The following is a 19,271-nucleotide window of genomic DNA, read 5'->3' as shown; positions in this document are numbered from 1 at the left end:
AAGACTGTTACGAATGGATGTGAGCTCTACTATGCACGGTCCTGAAAGAACTAAAACTTACCAGAGTATTATAATTCATGTCGTGTATGACTTGATACTCAAAGGAATCTACACATGCATATGTATGCCGGCAGTAGACTAATTTGAGAAAAATGTGGCCTAATGAAAAATGCATGGTCTGCGAGTGAGAAGAGCTGTTTTGAGCCTCAGCCCACCTCGTTCTAGCTCTGTGAACTTGAGCAAACCGCTTGCCCTCTCTGGTTTTCACTTCTTCTTCCTTAAAATGCAGCTGATCGTGCCTTTTGGGCCTGAGCATCAAATTAATAGCATTATTGAAAGAGCTTTATAAGTGGAAGGAGAGGACTCAAGTGTTAGTTTACTAATTAAAGGGAAGACTGCAAATATTAATTAAAACTAAGATAAGAATTAAAGTTCAACCGTAGTAACAAATCATAGCCTCCATTTATAACCTTTTCTCAATGTACTTGACACGTACTTTTTTGAGAGACTATCACATGTTGGGTGTCCCCCAAGGGACACACAGTGAACCAGACAGGTGGGGCAGGGCCCTGAAATAGAACACATCGTGCATGGTAAAGAGTCAATTTAGACAGCGTTAAGTGGCATTCAAAGCAGAAGGGAATGTTGAGATACAGAGTTGGATTGGGATCACATAAGGTGAGGACCTTACAAAAGATGTCCCAGAGTAGGTACCATTTGGGCTAAGACCTGAGCAGTGACAACGGACCAGACGGCAGAATGAAGATCTGAGGCTGCTCGGGGCAGAGGGAACAGCCTGTGAAACCATCTGAGGCGGGATAGGATCAGGTTTTGAACGCTGGGCTCTCCCTCTTTGTCTCCCTCCACCTCTGTTGGCCTGTTTTACAGGGGACCTTCCCCATCTCCTCCTCTGAGGCCTATCTGACTCGACAGCTCTGGAGAAGGACCAGCAGCCTGAAGAGCCCGAGCCTTGTGCGGCTTCTTCCATCTCTCCAGCCCCGAGCCTCTGGGCGGCCAGCGTGCTGAGGGGTCACCGTGTCCTCCCAGGCTGAAGAGGAAACCCTTGCTTCATGGGACAGAGGAGAGTAAAAGGAAAGGACACCGACACACCGTTCCCACCGGGGAAACAGGAAAGGAATGACCTAGGTCAGGCGGGGCCTCACGTCAAGGGAGAGAGGAGGAGAAATGAGGGGGTCTCACCCCTCCCTCCCCAGACCCCAGCACTCAGGGGAGGGGACATGTCTTCTGCTTCCAATAAACCATGTCACCTGCTGGTCCCTCTAATTTAAAGCAGCCTTGTCCACCTGGCCCAGGTGCCTGTGCAGGGGACATGTGTGTGTCTCATCAGCTGGCTCCTTAGTGACAGAGAGCCTTTGCTCCACTTGGGGTTGACCTTGGGCCAGGGCAGGGGATCTGGCTGAAGAAAGTGCCTGTGGGAAGGTCATCCTCTCTTTTAGAGCTTTTCGGGGTCTCTGTCCGCTCTGGCCGTGGGAAGGTTGGTGGCCCACATGGGGCTTGGACTGGCACAATGGCTGCAAGAAGCCGCCTGGCACAAAGAGGCCACTCAACAGCATTCGAGGAGGAAGTTCGCTGCTTCTGTTTCCAGAGACTGAGAGAGGTCCCATTGGACTCTGCTTTGAGGATGGCATTCTGCCCATTTCTCATAAAAGCACCCAACTCTGTGCATAAACCTTGGACACCAGATTCCAACACGGGTGCCCCATCCCAGCTTCTAAGATCCAGAAGAGCCTGGTGTTCCCCACATTTGTCAACTTCTTGACACTTTCTGATTGAGGAAAACAGGCTACAGGGAAAATCAGCATGGCCACGAGGGGACTGAGCAAAGAACACCGGGTCCTCCCCTGAGGCACTTTGTTGATATGCATTTGACGTACGTATGATCTGCATGGGTTTGTCTGATTCTTCCTGGGGGCAGGGATAACCGTTACTGTTCATTCGGAGGGGGGAGAGCAGAAAGGGAGAGAGAACTTGGGGTAAAGGAGGGTTAGTTAGAAAAAATAATCTGGTTATTTATTTATAGTTTATTTAGGCAAAGGGACCTTAAAAAGGCTTTGAGAAGAGTGGCTGAAATTTCTTCAAAGAGTAACTGGCATTCTTTCAAAGGGCATGAGTGTTCCTTTATACAGGTGTCTGGAAAGCTCAAAACTGGGGTCCATTAGAATTCTCTGCGGGTCTGTAGGTTTCCTTAAGACACATTGCTGACATCGTGGACTCTCCTCTCTCTCTCTCTCTCTCTCTCTCCCCCTCACTTTCTCTCCTTCCCTCCCTCCCTCCTTTCCAGGCCCTCCCTCCCTCCGCCCAGTCTCTTCCAATCTCTTTCTTTCTCTCTTCAGCTCCTTCAGGTAAATCCTACTCAAGCTTGTACCAACTCGTTTTTGACTGACAGCGAGCAGGGAGAGAGTTTTCTCCATTCGGAGGGAACCTAAGCACCTAGCTTTCCCAAGGCGACCTGCATGGACGGATCCTGTCCTTGCCCCGACAGCCGCTCACCTCGAGCCAGGAGCCTGTCTCGCGGTGCTCGCAGGTAAGAGGCAGGGGGTGTCAGAGCCGGGGCGGGCAGAGCGGGGGAGACACCCCTGAAACCCTTCCCTGCCCAAGGTAAGGAAAACCGGGATTCTTAGCAAACGCGCTGAAACCATTCAAGACGGCCAAGCTTATCTGGGGGAGTTTACAAGTGCTGTTTGCATGTGGAAAACGGGTTTTTGCTTAATGATGGGGCAAAAAAAGAAAAGTGCTTTATTCTTGCCTGTGAAACAGTATCCAGATGTTGTCTTGTGTTTGTGGGTGTAAGTGATCTAGATCAAGGGGGAAGGACCGCTCCGACTGCTCTGTGCGTGTTGTGCTCTCTTGCCGTCTGTCAGGGGGAGTCTGTTACCGATTCGCAGAGATTAGATAGTGCTCGGGGTTGGTCCCCCGCACTGACTTCTCCTTGGTCGGTAGAGAGATCAGCTTAGTTGCCGTAAGGCGAAACCTCGGTGGAATATTTAAAAATCTGTTACCTATCCTTACGAGAAAAAGTTATGTAAATTTTCCGTGGTAGGTATGAGCAATGTAAACAATTCTGACTTTGAAAACATTGGGCGCCTTGTCCGCGACCCCCGCGTAATGCGCTTTATAATCTGTATGGTTTCCTGTGCCTCCAGACTGCTCGGCTCAGGAGTGTTCCGCGGGGTGAAATTTCCACACTGCTCCTGTGGAACTAGTTTTTTTTTAATCTCCTCCCTGCACTTCCGCATTTAGCTGCCTGGAGGAAATAAGAATTTGTTGTTCAGTGGATGTTTCTTGACCTCACAATTACTTTAAGTCACAGGTTCAGAAACGTACTACAAATGCAATATTTAACTTGGGAAAATGAAACACCAAAGTCGGTCCCACTCAGTTCAAACGCTAAGATTTATTTCTCCTTATCGGAAAATACCTTCACCTTTTTTTTTTTTTTTTTTTTTGGTTTCTTGACCTAAAGGAAGGACTTTACGAGTGATTCTTAAAGTTCTTTTTTTGAAAACTGAAAATCATACTCACACACTTCATCAGCTGCTGCCCCAGATCCTGTCCCAATCTACTCTGGTAAATGTTTAAACAAATATGTAATGATCAACAATAGCCTTAGGTGAAAACTTCTCTCAATTGAAAATTGTCCTAAGTATCAAACTACAGAGTCCAGTACAACTAGAATGCATTTTTAAACGTCACCCTTATATAAAAACTAGATATCAGGAGACCTCCATTTGAACAACGAAGCACTTACCCCACACAGCTCCCGCCGCTCTGCGCTGGGCTTTGTTTTAGCAGGTTCCTCCTTCCCGGCGGGACTGTAATAAACGACCACGCGGGGAGCGCGACCCAGGGGTCACGCGGCGGGCTTCACAGAAGCTTGGGAAGGGGGAGAGCTTAGCCCAGTCGCAGGGACTCGTATCTCAGAAATGCTCATGAAATAACGGAGCTGACGTTTCTTCTCTGAGTTAAATAAACACATACGTCGTTTGGGGATTTTATAGAAATAGACCCAGCTGAATTTTGTGAATTTCTGGTTGCTTAAGGAAAACACATTTTTAAAAAGTCCACCCCCCTTCTTGCCGCTCCTTCCTCCCCAAAGCAGTTGTGGTCACTTTATAGAAAGTGCCGTTTCCCCCGTTCCCACCCTTCACACTTCAAGCCCGTGCAGACAGCCCTGTGTGGGGGGAAAGAGAGCGAGACCCCAGCCCCCCCCCACCGGCGGCCCCAGAGAGCCAACAAAAGCAGGTCTGCTGGCTGCGTCGCGCGGGGCTCAGCACACGCTTGCGAGGAGGGATCTGGAAGAGGCTGTGCCCTCTTGTCTTGGTGTGTGTGCGTGTGTGCGCGTGTGTGCGTGTGTGCGATTATGTGCATGTGTGTGCATGTGTGCGTGCGTGCAATTATATACCTAAATGACAACAGCCTGCTTGCGCAAAGAAAACCACCAATATGTGGCTTTAGGCACTGAGTAGAGGCAAATGCTTTCGGACTTAATCCGTAAACGCCAAGCAGCAGAAATATCCTTTCCTGCCGCCCCTCTCATCCGCGAGAGCCGCGGAGCAGCCGCTGGCTCCCCCTCGCACACGGCTTCAGAGGCCAGACTTGCGTGTAGACTGGCCTGGTGCACCCGTCAGAGTCTCAGGCCAGACACAACGGTCCACAGGACGAGCCCCGAGCCCGTAGAGCTGCCGCCGGTGGGCTGGGAGCGACTGTGCAAGGCGAGTAAACCTCCCTAATCATTTCCTTCAGTCTTTAATTTATAAGTAATTCAGCTACTGCCCTTTCCCCACAACAATGCAAGCACCTTCCGGCGGAGTAAATCGGTATCTCCAAAGGTTGCTGTTTTAATTCTTCTTTGCAGTCGAAGTAACTCTGCTCCAAACACAGTCAGGGAGCTCTGGCAAGGTCATCGTTAGCTGCTCCGCTTGCAAAGCGCGGTGCTCACGGGTGGGGAAGCGCGGGGTGCAGGGCGGGGGAGCTCTGCCCACCCTGGCTCTCGCCTGCCTGCCTGCCTTTCACCTTCCCCTCAGACAGCCGCCTGGGGGCGCGGCTTCTGGTGTGTTGGGGGGCTCCTGAGTTCTCTGTGCACCTGCACTGGCTGCACTGAGCATCGTTCCTCCGCCGTGAAGGGATAAGAAACCCGCAGTCTCCGCCATCCAACGGACTCCAGAAGCTCCGTGCAGCCGAGTTCCAGAATGCGGCCTGTGCTTCTGGACCTCACATCCTAGAGCCGAAATTCCAGGAACTTTCATCACGAAATGAGACGAGCCGGGGTCGCCTGGTCATGCTCACGGCATCAGAGGTGCACAAGAAGAAAAACAAGGGGTTGGGTTTGGGGGCAAAAACATGTGCTGTAGGAAGCAATGGAGTGGAGGAGCTTGTCTGTGCCACCGCAGGACAGAGGACCTAGAGGAAACGTCGAAATGAATGAGCAACCGAATAAGTTCAGTTTTGTTCTTCCCGCGACCCTGCAGCTCAGGTTCAGAGCAACCTAGATGTACATGATCCACATTGAGCAGAGCCAGCAGCTCTTCCGTGGAGGGCTGGGCGATAGCCACAGAGCTGCATGGGCCCCTCACACCCCCATCCAGGGCTCCGAGTTCAGGGAAATGACATCCTGGGCTTGACTGTGTCCCTGGGATGACAGGTCACGTTAGTCCTCAGAGTGGGGACATTTGGAGTACAAAGGGCTGGCTCAGAGGGGAAACATTACAGTGGGGTCTGATTCTCAGGGGCTGTTGAGGACCCAGGGAGCTGAGTTTGGGTTTCAGCCCACATCCTGTTTCAGTAGAAGTTGCCCTGGGTTTGGGCTGAAGTTCTCGTGTGTTTCTGCGTCATACATCATAGAGGCCTGTGCTTGTTCGGTTGAACTAATTTATATAAACTGTAGCTGCTCACTGCCCTCTGAGTAACCGTGAGAAATCATCAGCGAAAATACCAAATAATCACGCTTATACATATCTAGTGACCAGTGAGTGATATACCGGAAATTGATCTGGGCCATATCTAGAACGTTTCGCGTTTCATTGGCACGTGGTCGTGAAGGGTGGATTTTTCCTGTGTGTGGCCAAACCTTTAGGTCTTAACTAGGCCCAAGGGTATGAAAGATCTGCTTCTCTTGCAGCTGAGAGTGTGGGCACTAAAATTAACGCTACACCTTTTCCATTCAAAAAGCTCCAAGTTAGAACCCAAAGAACATCACGCCAGTTGTGAGCCTAGAACTTAGAATGACATTAAAAATGCATGAAGAAGCGGCTTCTCTTTTAGCTTGAGGGTTTGCCCCAGTGAAATATCTATGTGGCAAGAAACAGCCCCTTCTGCCTCGGTTTCTACTAATGCTATTTCCAGTTCTGATAGCAGCTACCCGCGTCATTTCTCGGTAATAATGTTTGTTAAATTCATGCCTACCAGGCCACATAATGCTCACTCTCAGTGATGTTTACATCTTCAAATATTTGCAGGTTGATATATTGCTCCATTCTAGTCTTCTTTGCCAAAGAACACAAGGTCAGCTCCCTGAATCAGGCTTTCTTCCTTCCTGAGTTACCCTCTGTGTCTAGTCCTACCCCTTGAGAACACTTCTGAAGTTTACCTTTGCTTTGAAGCATCATGAAATTTGGCATCATCTATGCTCTTCCTAAGAACCCCATCCCCACATACCTGCTAGTAGTTAAAGAAGATACGAGAGCCCTGGAGCACTTTGTCTAGAATTCTCTACGTCCTAAGGAATGAGGACCATCCCTGACTTCTTTATCTTTTCAAAAGCCCAGGGAAAGAATTTATATATAAACAGATTGTGAGCCTCATCACATACAGACACATATTTATAAGTGACAGCACCGTGGGTGTGCAGTTAGCCTGAACATTCATGCTGAAACCGACTGTGTAGTTATAGAGAGCATATTTCAATGTCAACAATGTCACAACCCAACGTTGCTTTATTTTTAATATTTTGTCCTGTTTAATAAATTTTAAATCTACAATTCCCACCTAAGGTTCATATTGAAGATTAAATGTCTCCCCAAATTGCCCTCTAAACATTGTTTGAAAAAAACCACAAAGTGCTGTCACCAGGATATTGATTTACCACCACGCTTTAACAAAGGAGCTGGGTGTTAGGTCACATGACTCAATTCCTGGCAGCAGGAAGACTGTGATAATCTGATCAGTAAACACTCAGGTTCCAGCTCTGGCACCAGCCCCCACCCGGCCCCTGTGGGCAGAGGAATGACTGGCTTCTCCCAGGCAGGTCAAAGCTGCCTTGGGAAGGGGAGGGGCGGGGAGGGCTCCAGTGCCTTCATGACTCAATTTCCCGGGAAATGTGGGGAGACCTGTTGGGTGCTGGCCCTATGCCCCCTGCCTTAGGGGTCTGGGGGCAGGATTGGTTCCCCTTCCCAGCCCGAAGGCAGGAGCAGAGTTCTGCAATTCTGAAACACAGTCAAGTTTAAGGTTAACATCGTCTATCCTGGGAGGTTCTGTTGGCAAGCAAAGACTCCTGAAGAGGGTTCTGTGTCGTTCTTGCTCTGCAGGAAATAAGATCTGTGCTCAGATAGGTTCGGGAAACCCGTTGTAGTCATACCATGTGGTTCCCTCTTGGAACCTCACAGTCATCACTACCATTTAAAATATCTGCAGCAAAGATGCCCTTAACCTTGAATTCCAAGATGTACCACCAACATGGACTGCAGAACTGTCTCCCAGCTCCACTTACCTCCTTATACTCTCATCCGCTCCTCTGATTAGCATTTCACACAGCCCCATGAAATGGACACGTTTGCAGACTGTGATTGGTGTGGGGTGGCAAGGTCTCAGGTGCTCCAGGAAAGGACACACCATGATGGCCACGCTCCACTTGACTGTGAGTTGTACCTTGGGCACCCGAGCTGCCCCCTGCAGGTGACTGGCCGGCCGTCAGGATTGCAAAGTGGCCACGCACAGTTAGCTCCCCACATTTATTTACTTTTTGTTTCTTTAAATCCATCTTATTCCAGAAAGGATTTAGGTGAGTTTACAAAGACACATCCAATACTGTCACACAAACACAACGTGAGTTAAAAGGAGGAAGGTGGAAAAGAGAAAGACAGGCATGCCTCAAAGAAGCAATTTGATAAAATCATTGACTTACATGATTTTTATCTATTTTTAAGAACCACCAACAAAATGCACACAGACCCACAGCTGCAGAATCTTGTTTGTGTTTTCAGAATTGAATGTACGGTTTAAATATGCTTTGTGTTTGAACCTGGGAATCTATTTGGCGCTCACTGAACCTACTTTTACATGCACCGTATTTTATAATTCTTTTGAAAGATAGTGTCCATTTTGAAAGGCAGTGTCTTTTTGTCTTTCCATCATTATGTGTATAATTTATTGTTCTGTAAGTGAGATGATAAACTTTCTCCTTTGGCTTAGCCTCGGTTCTAGCACCACAGCCATGGAAACATCAGTGACCTGCCAGGCCTGGGGTAAGAACTTTCTGTAGATGTCCCTCCCCATCCTGACCTGCCAGGCCTGGGCTAGGAACCTTCTGTAGACGTCCCTCCCCATCCTGGACACAGCCAGTTCATCCCACTCGGCCCTACTTCTTACGGCCTGTGTACATTTCTCTCTCCGTGACGGGTTGCAAGCTCAGTGACAGTGGAGATTCTACCTGATTGTCCTCTGTGTCCCCAGAGCTTGGCCCCAGTTACTCCTCAGGCAATGCTTGTTCAATAAACACACATTAACATGCAGGCACCACTTTTCTTATAGCAACCTCTTCAGTCGAATCATGACCTACATCCATCCCATCCTGCAAACACATAGCACAGAACTTTCCTTCTGAAGTGTTTTGAAAATTACAGGTATCTGAAAACTCCTAACCGGAGCATTTTCTCCCTCGGCGAACACTCAGAGTGATAGATTGGCTGCTGGAATTGCATACACGGGATGAATAAGGAGGGAGACATACTTTTATGAGTGACAAGAAACAGGGCACCACATACGTCTAATATAGTGGTTGTGTAAACCCCATAGAGGGAAAATAGGAAACACGCAGAGAATTCTGGAAAGAAGGAAATTGAAATAAAACAGAAGTAGATGCAGAGCCGGCAGGGTTGGGTTGGGGACGCGCACTCCAAGTTTGATCCTGGGAAGCAAACAAGGGAAAGAAAAGAGAGGAAGAATTCGAGAGGCTGCACTCCGGGGGTGGAAAGGGGTGATTTGATCCATGGTGTGGCCGATCCAGGAGACAAGGGAATTCGCATCCCTTCAGTCTCCCTTGAATGCTATGTTTAGACATGGTCTGTGTTAGCATACCTGTGGCAATAAGGGTATTTGGCTCTCAATGTGTTTTAAATTTTAAGTTGAAGAGAATTTTCTAAGATTTGCCCATTTTAAAGATGAAATATTATAGGACTAAAACTTACAAGAGCCACTTTTCCGTGATTACAATCAAATGCATTTGATCCCGCCTGGGAGCAGCCTGTGCCAGTGCGTGGCGCTTCGGAGTCTAAGGCTGTGCAAGGGGGTGCATACTTAAACAGAAAATTCATAATTATGGATATTAACTTGTCTAGTCCAATATCCTGGGAATATTCTCTAAACTATGCTTTCGTACAGCACTTTGTTTAGTTTTCAGTATCTGAAAAAATAGTCTATGGCTTACTAGCCCCATAGTTGGTAGAAATGTATATTTAATGAGATTTTTAATCAACCCCCATCAGGATTTGGATAGTAACATTGTTTTTTTTTCCTTTTAAAATATACCTTTATTGATTTCAGGGAGAGGAAGGGAGAGAGAGAGCACCTTGAAAAATGAGCAGGACTGCACAAGTCATCCTGGGGAGGGGGAGCCCCCAGAGGTCAGGAGGCGCAGGCGCAAGGGTGCACCAGAGGACAAGAGCAGGGAGGCCCGTGGGGTGCAGAGGGCTGAGTCTGCTGCAGGGACGGAGTGGCAGTGATGACAGTGATCATGGCGATGCTGATGTCACGCTGCTGAGTGCTTGCTAAAGGCCAGGTTGTTCCCAGTAGGCCGTGACCCACAGTTATCACCTATCCTGCGGCTGTATTGTCAGCCTTGTTTTAGAGAAGAGGAAAGCTGGGTGCGGGGGCGAAGCAACTTGTTTGTGGTCACAGGCTTCAGAAGGGGTGACGCCGGGCTTTGAAGCGAGGACATTGGTCTCTAAAGGCCATCCCCTTAAGTGCTGTGCCTCAGGAGATGAGACTCAGGGGTAGGCTGCCTGGGAAGGACTGTTTGGGGGTCACTGAAGGTCGTGGGTGTTTGGGATTCTGAGCTGCACTCCAGACTCTCAGTCTGGCTGTGATGGCCAAGGGACCTGGGGGAAGGGTATTTTGAGAGGCTTGGCCAAAGGAACGAAGACCTGGAGCAGAGCAGAGGCAGTGGGAGGGGAAGGGGCACTGTGCAAGAAGCATCGAGAAGGTAGAAGCCCTGGGCTGGCTCTGGATTGGGCAGGAGAGAAGGAATTAAAGATAAACAGGCGGGAGATCCAGGATGCCAGCATTTGGAACCAAAACTCGGAAGAAGTGACTGGATTTAGGGAGAATAGCACGAGGTCCGCTTTGGACAAGTCAGTTGTGGGCAGCTCTCAGGAGAGGTGTCCCAGGGGATGTTGGAAACACAGACTGGATCTCAGAGCTCCTGGTGAGCGACAGTGAAGTGATGGGACTAGGAAGGGGCAGGAGGGTCAGGCGGAGGATGGAGAGAGCATGAAGGGAGATAAGAGGGTGAGTGAAGACGCGGGGGACGTAACTGAGGGGGTGCAGGGAGAGGGCAGAGGAAACGTCCACCAAGCAGAAAGAAAATGAATCATCAGCGAAGCAGATGGAAGACCAAAGAGTCTTCTGACCCGGTAGCAGCCGAGAGTGGGAATTTTCTCAATAAAACATGGTTACGAAGGGTGCCACCCTTGACCCGTGAATCAGAGAAGGGGAGGAGCATGCCTGGGAGTTGAAGGAATGAGGCCATGGACACGGAGAGTTTTCTGAAGGTGCCAAGAAGAAAAGATGGTGCAGGAGGGCTTGGTAGCACCCTCCCCACTTACTCGCCCGATGAACAGTCAGAGCGACTGAGAGATTATGGTTTGGCTGGCAAATCAGAGTCCCCAGGGGTCTGGAGGAAGGTCCTTCTAGGCAGTTAGTGGCGAATGTTCCTTTCCCTCTATTTCCTGTTCTAAGTGTGGCTGATCCATTCCTTCTTCCCTTAAAGGCAATGAAGTTATTCAGTAAATTAACATTTATCATGATTTTAAAAGTATATGCTTAGCATGCAGGGGGGTTACATGTGTTCCTGAAGGAAGATTCCAGCAACTCCTGGATTTTACAAGTTACGTGCTCTGGTGCTCTGAGTAGCTCTGGATGGACTACAAGCCCCTTCTTGAGTGTGTTTCCATTAAGAGGGGAAAGATAATGCTGTGTCCAAATTTGCTAATTACTGCAATGATTAAAGCGAGACTTTCCAAGTTTGTTCTTTCGTAAGCTCAGCGACCTTTTGAGCACAAACAGGATCTGACAAAGACGGTCATACGGTGGAGCGTGAATGAGCGAGCGATGCCAGTTCCCTGGGCACAGTCCGTCGCTGCTGGCTTTGGCCCCACCGTGTCAGGTTTGTTTTGCTGAGACCACCTTCTGGCTTCTCGGTGCTGCACTGTGATTAAGTTAAACTTCAGCACAACTACAGTGCTATGGTATAGTCATTTTGAGAACTATGGAGGTGGGTTAAAAGACTTGCAGCCTGAATTTTCTTAGCAAAAGTCAATTAATTAATATTTCAAAAACTTCTAGGCAGGAGAATATAAATATCTGATTGGAATTCTTGAAGCCCTTCAGAAAAGGGGGGGGGGGAGGGCGGAAAATGAGAAGACAGTGAGAAAAAGCCCCTGGCAGGTAATTTGGGAATCTGACATTCCTGGACGTGAGTCCCAGGCGTGCAGACTCCTAGCCAGCACCCTTGGGTGAGGTCCACTGACCTGCTGAGCCTCGGGGTCTAGCATGTGCGGGCCTGAGGGAGAGATCGGCTGCGGCTGGTCCCCCCTCCTGCACTCAGGCCTCCACCCTCCTGCCCCCAGCCACGCTGTCCACAGGCTTTTCCCTAAGACAGCTGGGGGGTGTTAGACTTAAGCGAAAGCCCGGGTTGGACTCACTCGCAGGCTGCGCCAGTGATACTCCCACAAGTCACCTAACTTCTTAGTTTCTCATCTGTAAACTTGGAGCAACTCCACCCACGGGGATGAAAGGAGAGCTAAGTGAGATGATTTTCACGAAAGTGTTGGGAAGCTACTTCTGTCTTCTACAAATCAACAGGGAACAAGAATTCTCAAAATGACAGTAAATGATCCTACTTTCCCATTTTATACAGTTTCATTGTATTTTTTAAAACTTTCTTTATAAAGAAACTCAGAATTCCAGAATCTAAGTCACCACCCTCACAAAAACCTTAAAGCAGCTTTTAAATTTTTTTCTTTTAACTTATAAAAGAGATTAGGCCCCTGTAGCTACTCAAACCTTGATGAACAAAAGTTGAGATTTGGGAGAACTCATTTTCTGGCTTTGCCTCTACAGATGGCTGCTGTTCTCCATGTAAATGGGATCAGAGATTTCCCTTGTAATTATTTTTTGGGGTCCTTCATTCCTTTCTGTTAAAAACACACAGGGAGCATTACATTGGTAAGTTTCTCCAAGGTTTTATGAGCAGAGGAGAGTGACAGAGAGAAAGACTAGGAACTTGGCACACAAATGAACCATGCTCTGGAATTTGGGTGGGTCTAGGAAAAAGTACCGACTCCAGTGGAAAACATATATGGGCGTGTGAGCAATCCCCGTAAACTATAAATTGAGTACACGCTGCACGGGCTGGTGTGGAAAGAAACCACAATGCTCTCTGAAACGAGAGAAGAAAGACAGAGAGTAAGTTTGGCACCACGAGAGCACCAGGTGTCCCGGGACTTGGGGACGTTTACAGTCAGTGGCAGGCTCCAGGGGACCTAAGGACCTCATTAGCATAAGCCTCTGCCAGGCCTGGGAGCTCTGGGTGGGAAGACCTGCTGCTGGGCGGCCACGGTTCCCCATCGGTTGGCCTCACTCACCCACACTCCTCTCCCTCCCCCTCCCAGCCCCGCCCCGGCCAGTTGTTCTGGATTCACCCCCACCTTGTTGCCTTCGCCTGGGTGGTCTCTTTCCTGGAAGCCATCATGTCTTTCCTTTTTCTTTCAGTTTCATTATCCACCCACAAGACCCTTTCGGCCGAGCCAGGCCTCTGCCTCATTCCTGAGCCGTTCTCCAGGCTGAGCCGAACCTGGCGCGTGCCTGAGCCATGAAGGGCACTCTCTCAGCAGTCATGGTGCACGCAGCCTATAGGTCTGGGCTGTACACATGCCCTCCCAGTGCCTCCCTATAGAGCCAGGCCCCTTTATCATGTCCCCAGATCTCTGGGACATTCAGCTGAGGTGGGCCCCAACGCCTGGACTCAATGTAACACCCCCAGAGCGCTAGGAACACCCCTCTGAGCAACTAGGAAAGGGGACATCAAACACCCAGACCTCTAAGGATCCGGGCCTTTCTGGAGGGTCCAACCAAAGTGATTCATCCCTCCCTCAGGCATAATGTTTTCCTACTCTCCACTCTTTTTAATTTCAATCTGTATATATCTTACAGATTTGAAGAAAGCTCCTACTTGTGAAACTGCTAAAAAATGACCAAGCAATACTCATGAGATTACAAATAAAATGTGGTATTAACTTTGTAAGGAAAACAAGTGATTAACACTTATACCCTGTTCTTTAAAGACGGAAACCTGTTTATTTGCATGAGCAAAGGCTTTGGGTATGAAACTAATAATAATCCCTCAAACATGCCTTTAAAATAGCAATTAGCTCTTCATTCAGATTAAATTTACAAATAACGTGCAGAATTAGTGCAGAGTTTTGAGTCCTAAAGACCTTGATTTCAATAATAAGATGTGTAACAAATATAGTTGTCTGAAAAATCCCAGACACTTGGGTTTATTTCTTTCAGGATTTTGTAGAGTGTTACTCACAAGTCTCCTTGCATATGAGAAGTGATACAATTCTTAAATTATTCAATGATAGCAGCTGGCTAGTTATCTTTACTGACTGTCCAGTTGACCACATTTTACCTTAGGATCTACCCATGGCCTGGTTAGATTTCATTCACAGTTTTTGAGAGTGTAAAAGAAATTCTACCCATATTGCTCTAAATTAATCTTAGCATAACTTTATTTAATATCCCTAGCTACTATAGCCCTAATATTTGAAAAGCTCATTTTCTCCTTCCTTCCTTCCTTCCTTCCTTCCTTCCTTCCTTCCTTCCTTCCTTCCTTCCTTCCTTCCTTCCTTCCTTCCTTCCTTCCTTCCTTCCTTCCCTCCTTCCTTCCCTTTCTTCTTCTTATTTTTTTTTGGTATCATTTAACCAATGCCTCTCTTTTTTCTCCTAATATTCACAAAGCAATTTCCCCAGCCTGCAAATGTAAGAACCTATTCATCTCTAATCATTTTAGCCAGTCTGTTTCAATGTTCTATCAATGACCCATCAATTACCCTATTCAATTACCCAGGACACTTGAGATTTCTGCCACCAACCTTTAGGTTGTGTATTTTCACAGGGTGATTTATTTAAAAACCAAGCTGGTTGATAAAACTGTGTGTGCACTGACCTAACAGAGTTGCATTAGCTCTGCAGCTGATTTTTGAACGCTGATAGCTAAACATTCGATGTACATGTTAAAGAAGTAAATTAACTTTCAGAATTTCACGTGCGCTCTTACATTCGCCACGGACCATGCTGGAACAAAACTTTGAGGTCATTTTGTCCAACCCTCTCATTTTACAGATGAGGAAAACAGGACTAATTGATACCTAGTGATACTAAATTATAGCTCTTCTAAAACTAGATAGCAGAGCTAGTAGGCTTCTTAATGGGCTCAATTACTATATAGACTCGGTGAGCTGATGAGTGTGCTGTGGCCTTGAGCGTTTACATTCTGTGGTTTTCGGATGTTTATGTTTCTAATGTGGTATTTGTAATCCCACATTACAGTCCCAGTAACCTATTACCACAAGGCCTCGCCAATCCCCGACCCTGGGCAGCCCACCTCTCCCACACTCCAGCGGTGCTCCCTGGATGCCCAGCCTTGGCAAAGTCACGATAGGTGTAACGGAAGATACCGGTTCGTGCCTGGGAGACTGGAAGGGGCCCTTGCAGCTGGTTGAACGCCTTTCTTCATGTCTTACCACCTCCCCCACGTGCTGTTCCGGAGCTAACCCAGGTGTGCTTCACATCCTCCAGCCCTGGGCCTCTTACAGCAAAGGGCACCATTCCCTGGACTAAGAGCACAGTTCCTCCTTTTCACCTTCCACCGCTCACGGTTTTCCCACACCTTGTCTTTTCTTTCTTCTTCTTCTCCACAACTGGAACATAAGCTCTATGAGAGCAGCATCTAGATTGTGCGGTTGTGTCTAGAACAGTCCGGGAAACAGTAGGTGTTCAACGAATACATGTGCAATGAACATATCTCTTCTCTTTCCCTCCTGTCTTAGGGAACTAGGTGTGCCTGCCTTTCTAAGACTTAACACACACACCACACCCCCTGGGGAGAATCAGTGCCTCCTTGCCCACCCTCAAATCTTTGACTCCTAGATCATGTCCCCTTTCTTGAGATCTCACCTCCCTAGTTGTCCACTCTGATGAATTCACATAGCTGTTCAACCATCTGGCTGCTCTTTCTCCAGCTTCTATGCTGGAAAGTCCTCTCTCCTTCTCTCCAATCCTGGCAGCCTCCAAAACCTTGCTCTCAGCTTCTGGGAGTATCTGCATCAGGACAAATAAAAGGAAGTGTTTGTTAGACCAGAGGATTTCAACACTATGGAAACCCATCTCCCACAGAGATAGAACAAAGAATAAATACTATAAATCACTCCAAAAAAGTGATTTAGAAAACTTCACAGGTAATGATGAATGTGTTGAAACTGCTCACATTTTAATTTATGGATTGATTACTAATCCATTTTTGATTCCCTGGTTGACTCATTTATAGAGTAATGCATATGAGTCATTGCAACTTTTTTTTGAGCACCTACTATACACCAGGGATTGTGTTACTGTGGGTGCAAAGATGAACATGGCCCAATCCCTGCCCTCAAAGAACTTGCCCCCTGGAGGGAGAAACTGGTGCATTAAGAGAGATGCATGATGCTGTGCTAAGGGTGGTGATGGCACACTTTGGTGCTAAAGGAGAGTTGGGGTCTGAAAAGAACCTGCAGTGGGAGCAGTTAGCAGGGGCAACCAAGGGACCTGGTCCTAGGGTGGGCTTTCCAGGCACAGGAGACATGGGGAGGCAGGGGGCAGAAGGTGGGGGCAGAGTGCAGTGTGTGCAGATGTGAAAACAGCTCATCACCACTGAAGGTGGGTGATGGAGAGGAGGACATCCAGAGGAGAGACCAAAATGGTAGCCGGGGGCTGGATCCAGAAGACGGGGCATTGGGTAAAGAGTTTAGACTTCATCATATGAGAAATGAAGAGCAATTTGAGGGAGGGCGCAGGGAACAGACATAGACAAGTTCTCACTTTGGAAAGGTTATATTTGTATTTAGAGAGATTGGCTCTAAAAGAGAGTCAGATTGGAGAGGGGTCAAGAAAAAGCCGGGGATGCAGTGAGTGGGGTGAAGCCATGAAAGGGCAGGGAGCAGGGGATGGAAACAAGAATTATCTAAGAGATGAGACTGAAGACCATGGGACGATGGGTGGGGGAAGAGGCAGACTTTAGCATCTCGCTTGGGTGACCATGGAGACATGCATGGAAATAAATAAATATATAAACACAGGAACAGGGGCAGGTTCAGGGTGAGGGTTCCAGGGCTCTTGCTGGCAGTAGGGTTGAAAGATGAATTGAACACCCACCCACAGAGTTTTGTGTAAAGAGAAGTGAAGTTTCTAAACAGATCATTACAGTAACACCTTGAGTTTGATCAGGAGGTGTAGACGGTTTGCAAAAGGCAGAAGAGAGGAACAAGAGGAACTCTCTCCTTGGGAGCTGGAGGAGGTGGCATCTGAACTGGGCTTTCAGGGATGAATACGAGTTTGTCAAGCATAGGACACAGAGAAAGAATTTGGGGTAAAGGGACCTGCCTGAGCAGAGGCCCTGGGCAGGAGACCTGCTTCATCAGCGTTCCTCTTGGGTGAAGCGCACATTCTTCTCACCCAGTCAATTAAACACAGCCTCACCCTGGCATAAAATAACAGCCCTGCGCATTCACTGGACACCCGGTTCTTGGATTTGTACAATCACAGCGTCTCTGAGAGTAACGTATTTCTCACGGTTTGGCCACGACGGTGTGTGGAAAGTTTCTCAGTAGAGCACAGTAAGTACTGCTCATTTACAGTAAAACCTGGAATGTTTGGGAATGGTCTGTGCTGGGGAAATTGCATTTTCAGATTAACTGCACAAAAATGGAAAATCTGATTGAAAAACCTTCCTAATTTTGTTTTCCTTTGGAGAGATAACTGCTGTTAACATTTTGCAGGCATTTCATTTTAATCCTACCTACAGAGAAAATGAGAGCGGCTACACCGGATACTCAGCTTTCTCGGATGCTTCTTTCTAGAGCGACACGTTTAGCTTTGCTATGATTTTTAAAGACTACACAATAGTTCATCTTATAAATATTCTATAAATTTTAAATCCTTTCTATAGTATTGGTGATTCAGGTTCGTTTGAATGTTTTAATATTATAAGTAAGGCAGAGAGCATGCTTATGCGTAATCCTGACGCACGTTTCTGACCCATTCTTAGACACACTCTCACTGGGTTAAAGAGCATAAATGGTTTTGAACTCTGGGCACACCTTGTCAAACTGCTGCCAGAAAAGCGACGCCAAAGCACTCTATCAGAAGCCGTGTGCAAAGCCATTCATCTCCGTGTGCTTGTCCGCACAAGACGCTGACATGGCTCTGCAAACCTTTGATCAGCGACGGGCTGTGTTTCTTGGACCCGTGGCCCCTCCTTGGCTCCGTTGCCGGTGGCCCTGCTCTGCCTGGCCCGGAGCGGCCCCAGGCTCAGTCCGGGGCTGCTTCTCCCACATTCTCTGTCTAAGAGAATGTCATCTGCCTGCACGTCTCAAATTCCATTTGTAGCCTTGAACATGAAAGGCCGTCCTCGGGGCCAGCCCTTCCTCAAACAGCAGACACATCCGACCCCAGGTCTCATCTCTGCCTCGGTGACCCAGACAGCCCCCTGTGCCCCCTCACTCCTCGCCCCCGGGCTGGATCCTCCGTCCCTGACCTGAAGTACCGAGTGAGCTCCAAACCCATAGAAAATAGCAAGACATTCGAACAGCCGAGCTGTCCGATAAGGTCTGAATGCTTTGTAAGTTACTGAGGGAGACCCATCCTCTGAACCGGTAAGTTCCCGCCCACCCCAGCCACCTCATTCTCATGCAAGGTGTCAGGCGTGGCCTTTGAGACCTCGCCTGCCTGCCCACCCTCACCCCAAAGCCCGCCTGTTAGGGATGCCCTTTGAGTCTGTCTGGAATGGGGGCCTCAGAGCGCCCTGTTCTCTCAATCCCCGGGGCCCGCCCTTGTCCGTGCAGCATTTTAGGCTCAGTTAAAAGCGCCAGCTAACCAGACTTTCAGCATCTATGCTTGCCTCTTTCCCATCCATTCTCCGGGCTGTGTCAGAAAATGACGACTTATAAAGCAAGTCTGACCCTATCGCTTCTGTGACTGAAGCCCTGAGGTGCTTCTATCCCTAGGATGAAGGCGGCTGTCCTCAAGGAGCCCACTGAGCCCTGCACGACGTGGCTCTGCCCTAAGCTCCTGCCTGACCCCCCCTCACTCTCCCCTCCTCAATACTCAGTGGCCTTGCGCACTCTGTGCCTTTGCAAACTCCAGGGGTCCCTTTGCCTGGAGCACTCATCTTTCTCCGATCTGGCCTCCTTACCAGCCATGTTACTCTGCACATCTCCAGCTTAATGCCACCTCCCCAGGGAAGCCGCCCTGGAGCCCCAGACTAGGGCATGGTATAGATACTTCATGTTCTATTTTCTTGTCCATCCTTAAATTTCTCCCTAATTCCCCCCACAAATGTCTTTAAGTAGCTCGGCTAATGGTTTACTTGGCAACTCCCTCCCCTGCTCCATTGCTAACTAACTACCTGAAAGTGAAAGCAAGGCGCACAGCAGGCTTACTCACCACTGGAGCCCAGCACCCTGCACAGCCCTGAGCACATAGCAGGTGCTCAATAAACT

At 48.3% G+C, this 19,271-nt stretch overlaps 1 protein-coding gene across 5 annotated transcripts in view; it reads left to right on the top strand.

The window, feature by feature from the left end:
- The first annotated feature begins 2,193 nt into the window (after positions 1-2,193).
- KCNJ15 (potassium inwardly rectifying channel subfamily J member 15) overlaps positions 2,194-19,271 on the top strand; it is a 36,137-nt gene continuing 19,059 nt past the window's right edge. Inside the window, exon 1 of one of the 5 annotated variants that reach the window (XM_081138931.1) lies at positions 2,194-2,545. The gene's annotated coding sequence lies outside the window, so the exon portion shown is untranslated. Of the gene's footprint in view, positions 2,546-2,584; positions 2,620-11,596; positions 11,618-17,366; positions 17,388-19,271 lie in introns of those variants that run through there. The other 4 variants (XM_081138924.1, XM_081138927.1, XM_081138930.1 and 1 more) reach the window with 4 other exon arrangements.

This window comes from Miniopterus schreibersii (assembly GCF_964146895.1).
Source record: "Miniopterus schreibersii genome assembly, chromosome: 5".
Classification (NCBI taxonomy): Eukaryota; Metazoa; Chordata; class Mammalia; order Chiroptera; family Miniopteridae; genus Miniopterus; species Miniopterus schreibersii.
Note: the sequence above shows the minus strand (reverse complement) of the source record. Positions and strands in the feature narration are given on the sequence as shown.